Here is a 13,193-nt window from a genome sequence, read left to right on the forward strand (position 1 = left end):
CTTTTTGGACTTTGTAAGTTAACCAAATAAAAGCATTGAAGAAAGTAATGAGACCCCTCAGTGTCCCAACTTTCCCAGTAATGTGACAAGGTCTTATTCCCTGTACCAGGGACACTTGTCCTAGGACTCATGTCTGTTAATCTGTTCTTGCTGGTGCATAGGGATGGGGTAGCAGGAATCAACTTTCAACACATGCAGATCATTAGAAGCCAACTTTACCTCTCCCACATACACAGGTTGCCCCACCCTACTAACCATGCTGCTTGCATGACACACAGAAAGAGCCAGGTCAATGAAAGGAACTTATGTCCTTATGGACCTGAGAGGGGGTAGTGTCCTAACTTAAATCACACACATACACATTCCCACAAACTACAGGGTGGGGGGATCAAGGGGTGGGATCCCCAGGTAAAATATAAAACATCATCAAAGTAGATTCTAATGTTTTCCTCTGTGTTTTCAACACCCCTTTTGGAGTCTCCTTCTGAAGCCACTTGAAGGGGGTTCTGCCTCTTACTTAGACAAATAATCAAATATATAATCATAACCCTAGGAGATAGATGAGGAACCTACCATTCATTGATCACCTAATATGTTCCAGCTATAATATCAGGTTGTTATACACATTCACTTACGTCTCAGAACAACCCAGTGTAGTAGGTATATTTGCTCCTATTTTATCTATGAGCAAATAGAGTCCCAGGGAGGTCAGCTCACTTGCCCAAAGTCACAGCATTAGTAAGTGATGGAGAACTCTTTGGTCTTCAGAGCCTGTGCCCTTTTTCCTACAGCATGCCAGTTTCCCTAACACAGTGGTAAGGGCCAAATGAGATTGTGGTGACAGAGAGCTAAATGAGATAACCCTGAAAAGGGGAGAGGATCTATGGAACATAAGAACTAGGAAGATCGGTACACATATTGCATGGTGCACTGGGTATTATGCACAACTAATGAATCATCAAACTTTACCAAGGAAAACACCCAAAAACCAGGGATGTACTGCATGGTGACTAACATAATATAATAAAAAAATATTTAAAAAAAGAAAAGGGGAGAGGGGACTCAGAATAAAAATTGCAGGGATCATTTGGGTAGTAGTTGTGTTTCCCCAGTTCCCTTGATCTTACTCTCAACCCCCCTCCACCCCATTAACCCCCAAACTTTCTATTTCATCTCTTGGAAAAATTCCTTTTGTTAAACTGATCGCACAGCCCCCTTTCACACAGGTAGCACAGATAATAAAATGTGTGACAGTAACAAATATATACCAAACTGAAACATTGTATGAGATGATGAAAGTAACAGTAATAACTACCATTTAATAAGCACCTGGGTTTTGCCAGACATTGGACGAAGTAATTCCAGTATTATTAGCCCCTTTATAAAAATCAAAGAAGTGAAACCCGCTGAGGTGAGGTCACTTGCCAAAGGTCACACTGCTAGGAATCGGTAGATGCTAAAAACAAACCCTGATCTGTCTCATTTCAGAGCTGGAATTCTAGCCAATACACCACACTGCTTCTCAGGCTGAATAAACTTTACTCTTTAGTAACCGCTTTAACAATATTTACTCACTAGACGTGAGTTACATTACTTTAGAAAAAATATATTAATTTGTTAGTGCATTTATTTATTCATTCATTTAACAAGCATTTACTGAATGTCTTCAATGTTTCAGGCAAAGCATGGAGGAAGAGGAAGAGAGGTACAAAGATGTCTAATGTATGACTCATGGTTCTTGCTCTGACCACAGTTAACAGGGGAAGCTGTTGTGCAACACAGCACTCCTGGTATACAGAGGAAAGCAGTAAGGTTGCTGTGAACTAAAAAAGTGTGGTTTGAGCTGGGTCTTGAAGGAACCTCATTGGAAACAAAAGGGAGGGCATGGTTTTCTAGACTGAATAAAGTGCACACGAAAAAGCAAGTTGGGTGGAAAAATAATGGCGAAAAGATAGTTCTCTTTCACTGGAGAGTAGCGATGTGTGTACATGTGTGTAGGGTGACTGGTGGGTGTTGGTGGGGAGATGAAACTTGACAAGGAAATTGGAAGTTTCAGGTTAAAGACCTATCTATCTGGATAAAGCGTTTAAAATTTATCCCGTGGCCAACTTGGATTGGAATCTTTGTTTATCTCCTGTGTTAGATTTGGGTGTGCTTTTTTTTCTCTCTTGCTGCAAAGTAATGCACACTCATTGTAACAAAGTCATATATATCAGAAGTTTATAACATAAAAGTAATACGCCCCTTGTCTCACAAATTAGTTTTTTTAAGTAGGAAAGAAACATGATTCATTTATATGGTAGAAATTTGATAGCAATGTAGAAAATAACAGAGAAAATGATAAAGTACCCCCATTATTTTTTACCTCCTTAGATTTTATGAAGATAGTCTCAAATCATCAAAAGCAAAGAATTAAAAGTAAATTAAGCCCAATTTTCGTCAAATATTTGAGTTCCTAGTATAAGCAAGACATTGGAGTATGCACACATATACACAGGATGTTCCAACCATCAAAAATTTTACAATCTGATAATGGATAAGAGCTCACGAATTACAAGAAACTGCCTTTCCATTTGGACTTTTCTAGTTTCAGATTTTAAAGATTCTAACTGGAGAGGATTTTCTGAAATTATATATTCTGCAATACTAGCACAGATACAAAGACAACAGTTCCCTCTTTAGCTAACTTTTTTAAGTTTAAACTTTAATAAAAAAGTAATCTCTATAATAAACTTTGATATCTAGCATATTACTAGATATCAAATATTAAATGAAAAGAGTAATATAGGGGTTAGAAAATTAAGGGTGAGAATATTAGGATAAACTCCTGAGTTTGTGGCTTACTGGCTGTATGACCTATTTCATTTATGAAATGAGAATAATAATACTTGCTTTGCCTACCCAATGAAGGTAAGGAAAGCATCAGATGAAAAAGCTCATGCTAAATAAACACCATGAAAATTAAAAATGCTATTTAAATAAAAAGTATTAAAATAACTTATGTTTGTAATAATGACTCCAAGGACCTCCATGGTACTAAAATGTCTGTTTCAGGCTTCCAGTTATGGAATGAATAAGTCGTGAGAATAAAAGGTACAACATAGAAAATATAGTCAATGGTAATGTAATAGCATTGTATGGTGACAGATGGTAGCTATGCTTGTGGTGACCATAGCAGAAGGTATAGAGAAGTTGAATCACTATGTTGTGCACCTGAAACTAATGTAACATTGTGTGTCAACCATACTCAAATGAAAAAATTTAAATAAAGTAAAACAATCAACAGAACAATAATTTTAATAAATATGACAAAATTTTAATATTTAAATTATATACAGTACATAACATTTTTAAGACAAACATTAAGACCTACCTCAATAAATGGATGTGCAAAAGAACATTTATAGAAAAGAAAATGCCATTAGCAAATAAACATCATAAGAATCATTCAGCTCATAGTAATAAACATATATTAAATAATGAAAAATAAATAAAATGCCTATTTATTTATTTATTTTTAAGATTTTTATTTATTTACTTGACAGAGACAGACAGCCAGCAAGAGAGAACACAAGCAGGGGGCATGGGAGAGGAAGAAGCAGGCTTCCAGCGGAGGAGCCTGATGTGGGGCTCGATCCCATAATGCCGGGATCACACCCTGAGCCGAAGGCAGACACAACGACTGCGTCACCCAGGCGCCCCTAAAATGTCTATTTAAATTCATTTCAATTTCACAGACATCTAGTATTTGTCTGCCAGTACTCTATATTGTCAGCCAAAGGAAGATTCAATTAAGTTTGATATAATTATTGTATTAAGTAGATTTTTGGTATTATTATAATCAAATTATTTGAATATAGAAATAACAACTTTGGTATATATATGTATATCAGCACTTTATTTATCAAAATAGTATATTATTTAAAATGCTACTTCTTTCCTGCGGTATATCACCTAAATAAGAACTTTAATTGGTCTGAGCCTATTTCTTCATCTATTTAGCCCAAGCTGGAGAAAACAAGTCCACAAATTAATCTTCATGTCCCCACCAAAAGAAAATTAAAAAGTGAAACTCTTAAGACTGTCATGTTTTCCTTTTTGAATTTATTTATATGATTTCTACGTAAAAACAATTGAAAGTTAAAATGTCAAATGGTACTGGCCTCTAAGTCATAATGTCTACAGGAAACAACTGCCATCATCATTTAATACGACTAACAGGATCCTCACTTTGGTTATTATTCTGCCTCAAAATAATTCAAATATGTGAGAAAGTTTGGTGAAGAGTTTTAGTTTGGAGAATGTGTGACATATTCCGACCAGGTTGGTGGGGGGAGGGGACAAGTGCTAGCTGTAGTCAAATATGCCTGATTTGGCTCAAATGGGAGAACCATTATGTATTCTGATACAGATGAAAATGGGATATGGCACAGAAACACAAAATAGTCATATGTGCACAGGACATCTGGCAACCTAAAATTTGCATGAGAAAGAGAAAGCATGAAATTTTACAACCACTGTTGTAAATTCAGAACAGAATGTCTGAAACTCTATATCTGATCTCACTGTTTTTCTTTGCCTTTCACATTGCTTTTTCCTGTCAGTTATACCACAAATACCACATAATAAGCAGCAAATGAACCAGCTGTATAGCCGGTGAAGCTTTTCTGATTATTAGAAGAAAAGGCAGCTGAACTCCAATATTATTAAAGGCAGTCCCAAAAGAGTAAATACCAAAGGGAATTTCCATATTTCTTCTATATTTGTAACACTGACTTTTGTTGTAAAATTGGACGTGTGTCTGAAATAATGGAAGAGAGACCAATTAGGGTCTAGTCAAAATAAAATCACACTTAAGAATTAACAATATTCAATGGAAAATATTGACATGTTCCAATACTTCAAATTTTTTTTACCAATAAGTTTTTATTTATTCATTGTATTTTCCCAGGGTAAAGAGAGAAAGGTGAGGGTAAGCATGTGTGTTAAAAAAAAAAAACAATAGCAAGTGAGAAAGGAAGTACCCAGCACAACAAAATCTCCATCAAACAAACAGTCCCCAGGGACGGAGTCACTAAAGCCCAAGGGGGATCAGTCTCCTGCAGTTCAGAAATGAGAGGAAGGAATGAGGGAAAGAACAGATAGGTACAAACTTTCATACCTTCTCCCTTTCCCAATAAATTTCAAGATTTCACACAAAACTTTGGTTTCTAGCAGTAAACAAGGGGTTACATTTGTCTTTCTCCTATTACATAGTCTTGTGGCCACTTTGATACAAGTTTCTTGCACCCACATAAAAGTTCTTGGGTGACTTGGATATTCATCTTCCCTTTCTTGGTCTCTTGGCCCTAGTTTCTACATGGAAAGCCCTCCTCATTGCTTCTGTTTCTCTCTACCCCAAGATTAGAGAGTAACTTAGGTTTGATTCATCCAAATACAAGTGTATCAGTTTGAATCACATCAAGGAATGATCTTGAAAAGGAGATTGGGAACAAAGGATGGGGTGTTCTTAGCTTCTTCAGGATTTTTGCACAAATCACTCAAGAGTCATGGAGACACCCCACAAATTAAATATGTATGTGTGTGGGCTTTTATTGGGAGGGGGTTTGGAAAAGGGGATAAGGTATGAGTCAAGTTTTTAGGACAGAAGATCTGGCCCAAAATAGGAAATAGGGGAATGGGAACACAAAAGAAAGGATGGTTCAAGACCACATGTGAAGAGGGGTCACCAAGCTGTGTTCCAGAATCTTTTCCTTGTGCAGAACCTTTCAACAATGGAATGGATTCCCTAATTTCTCTTTCTTCGGTCTCATTGTTCATGTATAGAAATACAACTGATTTCTGAGCATTGATATTTCATCCCGTCATATTACTGAATTGCTCTATAAGTTCTTGTAGCTTTGGGGTGGATTCTTTTCGGTTTTCCATATAGAGCATCATGTCATCTGCAAATAGAGAAAGTCTGACTTCTTCTTTGACAATTTGGATACCATTTATCCCTTTTTGTTGTCTGATTGCTGTTGCAAGGACTTCTAGTACTATGTTGAATAATAATGGCGAGAGTGGACATCCTTGTCATGTTCCTGATCTTAAGGGAAAGTCTTCCACCTTTTCCCCATTGAGAATGATATTTGTTGTAGGCTTTTCATAGATGGTTTATATGAAATTGAGGAATGTACCCTCTATCCCTACACTCTGAAGGGTTTTAATCAGGAAAGAATGCTTTTTCTGCATCACTTGAGAGGATTATATGGTTCTTGACTTTTTTCTTGTTGATGTGATCTATCGCAATGATTGATTTGCGAATGTTGAACCACCCTTGCATCGCAGGGATGAATCCCACTTGGTCATGATGGATAATCCTTTTAATGTACTGTTGGATCCTATTAGCTAGGATCTTGTTGAGAATTTTGGCATCCATATTCATCAGGGATATCGTTCTGTAATTCTCCTTTTTGATGGGGTCTTTACCTGGTTTGGGGATCAAGGTAATACTGGCCTCATAGAATGAGTTTGGAAGTTTTCCTTCTGTTTCTCTTTTTTGAAACAGCTTCAGGAGAATAGGTATTATTTCTTCTTTGAATGTTTGGTAAAATTCCCCGGGGAATCCGTCGGGCCCTGGAATCTTGTTTGTCGGGATGTTTTTGATCACTGCTTCAATTTCTTCATAATTAATCGGTTTGTTTAAAAAATCAATTTCTTCCTGTTTCTGACTTGGCAGTTTATAGGTTTCCAGGAAGGCATCCATTTCTTCCACGTTGTTTAATTCTTTGGTATAAAGCTGTTGATGAAAGTTTCTAATGATCCTTCCTATACCATTTACAATAGCATCAAAAATCATACGTTATCTCGGAATTAACTTAACCAGAGACGTAAAGGGTCTATATTCTAGAAACTACAAATCACTCTTGAAAGACATTGAAGAAGACACAAAAAGATGGAAAAATATTCCATGCTCATGGATCGGAAGAATAAACATAGTTAAAATGTCTATGTTACCCAGCGAAATCTACACTTTCAATGCTATCCCGATCAAAATGTCAATGACGTTTTTCAAAGAACTGGAACAAACAGCCCTTAAATTTGTGTGGAAACAGAAAAGGCCCCGAATCACCAAGGAACGATTGAAAGGGAAAAACAAAGCTGGGGGCATCACAATGCCAGATTTCAAGCTGTACTACAAAGCTGTGATCACAAAGACAGCATGGTACTGGCACAAAAATAGACACATAGACCAATGGCACAGAATGGAGAACCCAGAAATGGACCCTCAACTCTTTGGGCAACTAATCATTGGCAAAGCAGGAAAAAACATCCAGTGGAAAAAAGACAGTCTCTTCAATAAAAAGTGCTGGGAAAATTGGTCAGCTAGAAGCAAAAGAATGAAACTTGACCACTCTCTCACACCATACACAAAGATAAACTCCAAGTGGATTAAAGACCTCGATGTGAGACAGGAATCCATCAAAATCCTAGAGAAGAATATAGGCAGCAACTTCTTTGGCATCGGCCACAGCAACTTTTTTCATGACACATCTCTGAAGGCAAGAGAAACAAAAGAAAAAAATGAACTTGTGGGACTTCATCAAGATAAAAAACTTCTGCACAGCCAAGGAAACAGTCAAATGGGAGGGAGAATGGGAGAAGATATTTGCAAATGATACTACAGATAAAAGACTAGTATCCAAGATTTACAAAGAACTTCTCAAACTCAACACACAGGAAACAAATAATCAAATCAAAAAATGGGCAGAAGATATGAACAGACACTTTTCCAATGATGACATAGAAATGGCTAACAGACACATGAAAAAATGTTCAAAATCATTAGGCATCAGGGAAATCCAAATCAAAACCACACTAAGATACCACCTTACGCCAGTTAGAATGGCAAAAATAGACAAGGCAAGAAACAACAATTGTTGGAGAGGATGTGGAGGGGATCCCTCCTACATTGTTGGTGGGAATGCAAGTTGGTATAGCCACTCTGGAAAACAGTGTGGAGGTCGCTTAAAAAGTTAAAAATAGAGCTACCCTATGACCCAGCAATTGCACTACTGGGTATTTACCCCAAAGATACAGATGTAGTGAAGAGAAGGGCCATATGCACCCCAATGTTCATAGCAGCATTGTCCACAATAGCTAAATCGTGGAAGGAACCAAGATGCCCTTCAACAGATGACTGGATTAAGAAGTTGTGGTCCATATATACAATGGAATATTACTCAGCTATCAGAAAGAACGAGTTCTCAACATTTGCTGCAACATGGAAGGCACTGGAGGAGATTATGCTAAGTGAAATAAGTCAAGCAGAGAAAGACAATTATCATATGATTTCTCTCATCTATGGAACATAAGAACTAAGAAGATTGGTAGGGGAAGAAAGGGATAAAGAAGGGGGGTAATCAGAAGGGGGAATGAAGCATGAGAGACTATGGACTCTGAGAGGCAAACTGAGGGCTTCAGAGGGGAGGGGGGAGTGGGATAGACTGGTGATGCGTAGTAAGGAGGGCACATATTGCATGGTGCACTGGGTGTTATACGCAACTAATGAATCATCGAACTTTACATCAGAAACTGGGGATGTACTGTATGGTGACTAACATAATATAATAAAAAAATTAAAATAAAAAAATGGACAGAAGATATGAACAGACACTTTTCCAATGAAGACATACAAATGGCTAACAGACACATGAGAAAATGTTCAAAATCATTAGCCATCAGGGAAATTCAAATCAAAACCACACTGAGATACCACCTTATGCCAGTTAGAATGGCAAAAATTGACAAGGCAAGAAAAAAAACAAATGTTGGAGAGAATGTGGAGAAAAGAGATCCCTCTTTCACTGTTGGTGGGAATGCAAGTTGGTACAGCTGCGTTGGAAAGCAGTGCGGAAGTCTCTTCAAAAGGTAAAAATTGAGCTACCCTATGATCCAGCAATTGCACTACTTGGTATTTACCCCAACGATACAGACGTAGTGAAGAGAAGGGCCATATGCACCCCAATGTTCATAGGAGCATTGTCCACAATAGCTAAATCGTGGAAGGAGCCGAGATGCCCTTCAACAGATGACTGGATTAAGAAGATGTGGTCCATATATATTACTCAGCCATCAGAAAGAACGATTACACAACATTTGCATCAACACGGACAAGACTGGAGGAGATTATGCTAAGTGAAATAAGTCAAGCAGAGAAAGACAATTATCATATGATTTCTCTCGTCTATGGAACATAGGAACTAGGAAGATCGGTAGGGGAAGAAAGGGATAAAGAAAGGGGGGGTAATCAGAAGGGGGAATGAACCATGAGAGACTGTGGACTCTGGGAAACAAACTGAGGGCTTCAGAGGGGAGGGGGTGGGGGAATGGGATAGGCTGGTGATGGGTAGTAAGGAGGGCACATATTTTGTGGTGCACTGGGTGTTTTACGCAAATAATGAATCATGGAACATTACATCAAAAACTAAGGATGTACTGTATGGTGACTAACATAACATAATAAAGAATAATTATAAAAAATAAAGTCTATTTTTTCTGATACAAGTATTACTACCCTGGTTTTCTTTTGACAATGATTTGCATGATATATGTTTCTCCATCCCCTCACTTTCAGTCTGTAGGTGTCGTGCATTCAAAGTAATTATTCATAAGTATGTATTTATTGCCATTTTGTTACGTGTCTGTGGGTTTTTTTGTAGTTATCCTCTGCTCCTTTCTTCTCTTGTCCTTTTTCATGGTTTGTGATATACTTGGATTCCTTTTTCTTTTTTGTACATCTATCACTGGTTTTTGGTTTGTGGTTAACATTAGATTTGTGTACCACGTCTTCTGCACATAGCAGACTATATTATGTTGATGTTTGCTTCAATTTGAACCCATTCTTACTCCTGTCCTCCCCAAGTTTTTGGTACATGGTGTCACACTTTATATCCTTTTGTTTTGTGAGTGCCTTGACTGATTTTTACAGATATACTTATTATTACTGCTTTTGTCCTTCCTACCTTTTTTACTCTTACTCATGATCTTTCCTTTCCACACAAATAGGCCCCTTTACCATTTTTAGTAGGACTGGTTCAGTGACCATGAACTCCTTCACCTTTTGTTTGTCTGGGAAACTCTTTATGTATCCTTCTATTCTCATGACAGCCTTGCTATATAGAATATTCTTGGCTGTAGATTTTCCCATTCAGCACTTGAATATATCGTGACACTTTTCTCTGGCCTGCAAAGTTTCTGTTAAAAATTTACTGATAGACTTATGGGGTTTCCCTTGTTTGTAACTGCTTTTTTTTTTCTTCTCTTGCTGTTTTAGAAATTCTCTCTTTATGACTACTTTTGACCATTTAATTATTATGTGTTTTGGTATGGACCTCGGGTTGATTTTGTTAGGGGATCTCTGTGGCTCCTGGATCTGGATATCTGTTTCTCCCCCCATATTAGGGAAGTTTTCAAGCTATTATTTATTTGAATAAATTTTCTGCCCCCTTTTCTCTCTCTTCTTCTTTTGGCACTCCTATAATGCAAATGATATTAGGTTATATGGAGTTACTGACTTCTCTTATTCTATTCTCATTTTGCATTACTCTTTTATCTTTCTTGTCTTCAGCTTGTTTACTTTTCATTACTCTGTCTTCTAGGTCATTAATTCCTTCCTCTACTTCTTCCAGCCTGCTGTTGATTGCATCAAGAGTATTTCCAATCTCCTTTATTGCACTCTTCTTCTTTGATTGGTTCTTTTTTATCTCTGTATTAAGGGTCTTACTGATGCCTTCCACTCTTTTTTCATTCCAGTGAGTATCCTTATGATCATTGCTTTAAATTCTCTATCAGGCATGTTACTTATATCTGTTTTGCTTAGATCTCAGGCTGTGGCCTTGCCTTGTTCTTTCATCTGGATCAAATTTCTCTGTCTTCTCATTTTGTCTAACTGTGCCTGTTTCTATGTGTTAGGAAAGTCAGCTACATCTCCTGTTCTTGATGGTAATGGTCTTATGAAGAGGTCCTGTAGTGCCCTGCCATGTAGTGTCCCCTATTCACTGCCTGGCACTTCCAGGACGGTTTCCAATGTGTGCTGCATGTGCTCTGCTCTTTTGTCCTGACCACTTTATCCTTCAGGCCAGTCATCTGCAAGAAGCTTTCTTTGCCTATTTTGAGCAGTATTTGTTCCTGGGGCTGAATGTGAGTGTTTTAACCAGCTGTGCTCTGGTCTGCTTATGAAATGGACCCTGTTGCCACTGCCACTGGAATTGGGGGTCTGCAAAAGTTCTGCATTGGGAGACATGGTGTGGGCAGGGTTTGGGGCTGGTCTTCTGGGGCAGGGGGCCTACTACAGTGAGAGTGAGGCAAGAGTGACTGGGAAGGGCAGTTACATCAGAGTGTGGAGAGGCAGTGTTTAGTGCAAGAAAGTTAGATAGTATCACTGATGCACTGGTTCTCACAGGTGGCCTGTGCTTATACTGAAGGGCTAGGGAGGGAAATGGCATCTGCCAGTTCCTTTGTTCCTGAAGGAGTCTCTCTATGAATGCTGACTCTCTGGTACATGCTTCAAGATGAGCACATAACCTCCCCACTGTGTGCGTCATGCGCTCTACAAATTGCTGTTTCCCTGCTGTATATTCATGGGCTATTTGTTTGCTTTCCCTCCAAGAGCAACCCCAATGCCCTTCAGGTTCTGAGCCAATCCCACTGACCTTTAAAACTCCATGCTTTGAGCTTGGCTAGTTGTCAGAACTCATGAAATTCAGCCTCTCTCAATTTCTAAGACAATTGCTATGGGGAATCATCTTCTGTGTTCATTCCCCTGTGTGCTAGCTGTTTCTTGCCCTTCTCTTTAACCATACCTCCTTTCTCACCATAGCAGCCACGATCTTTTTCTCTCCCAAACCACATCTCCACACTTGCTACCTTCTTCGATAAGTCCTCTTCTCTACATTTGGGTTTGAAGTTTGTTCTGCACTCTTCAGGTCAATTTCTGGGGTATTTAGGATGATTTGAGAGTTATCTAATTTTCTTCATGGGATGAGGCAAGCATAAGGCCCTCCTACTCTGCCACCATCTTCCATTCCTACCCCTTTCTTCTGCTTTTGAGGCTAATCTTCCAGATAAATACCAACATTCAAGTCTTTATCTCAAATTCTATTTGAAAGGGGTACTTAAAATAAGACAAGTGGAAGTAATACTACTCCAGACAGATGCCATAGCATATGACAAGGGCCTCAAACATGAGGGAGGTTTTTATAGATCATAAAAAGAAATTGGGATTGCATTTAAAAATACAATGTAGAGGGGCGCCTGGGTGGCTCAGTTGTTAAGCATCTGCCTTTGGCTCAGGGAGTGACCCCAGGGTCCTGGGATTGAGCCCCTCATAGGGCTCCCTGCTCTGCTGGGAGTCTGCTTCTTCCTCCCCCACTCTCCCTGCTTGTGTTCCCTCTCTCACTGGCTGTCTCTCTCTCTCTCTGTCAAATAAATAAAATCTTTAAAAAAATACAATGTAGATTCACTAAGATTTTCAGGCAGCAAAATAATGTGTGTGTGGGGTGTGTGTGTGTGTGTGTGTGTGTGTGTGTGTGTTGCATTTAAATGTTATGGGAAAAGGGAAGAGAGTGTTTTAGGCTTGAAATGTTGAGTGTCCCAGTTCTGCCATTTACTTATTGTGCAATCTCACTATTGTAGTTTCAGAGTTTCTTTGCCATTAAGAGGAAGTGAAATACCTGTAAAAACCCACTAGATTCGGAGTCAATAAACTTGACTTTTAATGAAGTCTAGCTTTATCTTTCCACTGCTGTGAAATCTCAAGTCCTTTAATCTTTCCTAACCTATTTCCTCATTTATAAAATGAGAACAGTTAGACCTCCCTCATTAGGCTGTTGAAAATATCAAATAAGACCAAAAAATTGAGAACACTTTGGAATCTCTAAAGCAATATCCAAATATGGAGTTGTTTCTATAATTGGAATGCAGGAAATGCTATTACTCTTAACTGACAGGTGGTAGTAAAGAAATCGCTTTAGTGCATCTTAATTCAGGTACAATGGTGTCAAATTCGTTGTATTGGGCCATCTATACCAATACATATAAATGTTCCCATGCTTCACTAGGGCTGATAGTCCAAGCCTTCCAAAAAAAATCTGAATTTCTACCTTCTGCAACAGCTGGAGAACAAAGAATGGCTCCCATTTCCCCCCCTT

This window comes from Ursus americanus, chromosome X, assembly GCF_024610735.1.
Source record: "Ursus americanus isolate L20-20 chromosome X, mUrsAme1.1.p, whole genome shotgun sequence".
Classification (NCBI taxonomy): domain Eukaryota; kingdom Metazoa; phylum Chordata; class Mammalia; order Carnivora; family Ursidae; genus Ursus; species Ursus americanus.